The sequence below is a fragment of the Tamandua tetradactyla genome, chromosome 13 (genome assembly GCF_023851605.1).
Source record: "Tamandua tetradactyla isolate mTamTet1 chromosome 13, mTamTet1.pri, whole genome shotgun sequence".
In the NCBI taxonomy this organism is placed as follows: Eukaryota; Metazoa; Chordata; class Mammalia; order Pilosa; family Myrmecophagidae; genus Tamandua; species Tamandua tetradactyla.
In genome coordinates, this window is record NC_135339.1 from 83,646,747 (window position 1) to 83,648,640 (window position 1,894).

At 43.7% G+C, this 1,894-nt stretch overlaps 1 long non-coding RNA gene across 1 annotated transcript; it reads left to right on the plus strand.

Annotated features, from left to right (window-relative positions):
• Positions 1 to 753: 753 nt before the first annotated feature.
• Positions 754 to 1,622, plus strand: LOC143653268 (uncharacterized). The gene is made up of 3 exons (XR_013161205.1): positions 754 to 948; positions 1,080 to 1,247; positions 1,413 to 1,622. It is a non-coding gene; the product is annotated as an uncharacterized LOC143653268 (long non-coding RNA).
• Positions 1,623 to 1,894: the final 272 nt, after the last annotated feature.

Here is a 1,894-nt window from a genome sequence, read left to right on the forward strand (position 1 = left end):
CTATTTGTAAGATCATTCCAACTTTGCAAAATAAATTATATGTGCTCATAGGAAAAAATACTCCAAAGCGGGGGAAAAGACTAAAGGTTCTCTCTACATCAAAATGCTTGGGAGGTCTCTGCGAGGCTAAAAGCAGCCTGCAGGGTTAGAGGTGGATTTTGGCATCAGCCAGCCTGGATCAGAGTCCGGCTTAGCCCCCTGATAGTTGTGTGAGCTTTAGAAAATTCTTTTTTTTTTTCTTTTTTATGTTTATGAAATTTTCTACAATAAGTATGTATTGCTTTTAAAATGAAAAAAAAGTAACCGTAAAACAATACAATAGTAAAAAAGAAAGTAACTGGAGAAAGAGAAGAGACAATAGGGAATAAAGGGGTTGTGAGTAAATGGCAAACCCCCCACCCAAACTGGCTGGAAGCAGAAGGGCGAAGTTATCATTGGCTCACACTGAAAGAGTCCGGGAGTAATGGCCTGAGGATTTCTTGAAACAAGGTCCAAATGCTGACCTCAGCCCATCTGTGGGTGTGTCAGCGCACTCAACACTTGGCTTTTCCTGGGTGGTGGGCTCCTACTGCACTTGCCCCAAACCTCCCATCATTTTTGTATCCCACTCACTTCATACCCAGCGAGAATTTCCCAGAATTCTCCAAGAAAATCTCCTCTTAGGTCACTGGTTCTATTTGAATCACATGCCCATCTCTTAACCAATCAGAGTGGCCAGGGAAAATGCAATGTGCTGATTGGCCTAAGTCTGGATCGCTCAACCTCCAGATTCGGGGATGGAGTCAAGCTTTGCCAGACCCATAGGGACTGGGAGCCAGGGAAGGGTTGGTTCTCGAATGGGAAATACTAGGTGGCAGAAACCAAATGATGCTTTTGTCTCTGAAAGGACAGCTCTGTCAGCTGTTGGGAAACACAGAGGTCACTCCTGTGACAAGGGTCAGCGGATGGGTGAGAAGCGTTGCATTTCTCATTTTCTATTGAAACGCAGCCTGTTGGGTGTCTTTTATGACCTTCCCAAGAAGAGAGGAACTGGTATAAAAATACTCTTGCCAATTTGCTGAAAACTTTATTGTTCTTAGCTTCACAGCTGGAGCTCCTCACCCTGATTCAATATCCTTGGGCTAAACAGAGTCCTCGTTTTATGGCTGTTATGAAACTGTATTTTTGGAAAAAGGACAAACTCTGACGCCTCTAAAATCATGGCCAATTGAACCCACTTGTGTCATGGGTATTGGCAATGAAAACAGGTTAGACATTAAGCAGATACACCTGCCTCTCAGGCATCGCTCAGGTGCCAAAAGATAGACTGATTGTACGGCCCATGTTCCGTGTGCTGGGAGGGAAGGAATGGCATTCCCTTGGGAAGTTAGGGCCTCGGGAGAAGAGATGAAATAAACCTCCCTTCTGAGCAGGCTGCCCTTCCATCTGACAGTGAAATGATGCAGTTTTCTTGGACTATGACTGTGGAGAGACCTTTAGCCCCATCTTAGTCAACACATGAAAAAAGTATATGATCCTGGCAGGAACCAAGAGAAAAGAAGGCACTAGACCAGGCCATATGCACCTTGTCAAGTCTTTAATAAAATGGGATTTCATTACCTTGGCCCTGTCATCATTTTTATCTTGCCTGCTGCCTGTTTTCTCTATCTCCAGGGCTTGGAGTGGGTTGCTGGGTTACCTGAAAAGAGATGGAGTTTTTAAAGCAAAGTACTACATTGCTATTACTAATGTCACATTCTCTCTGATCTGGCCACTGTGCTAAGTGTGTTATGTACATTAACTTGAATCTGCACAATGACTCTCTAAAGCAGGTATCATAATTGCCATTTAGAACAGGAAGAAACTTAAGCTCTGTCTTATTAAGTAACTTGCCCAGAGTCACACAGCTGTATAT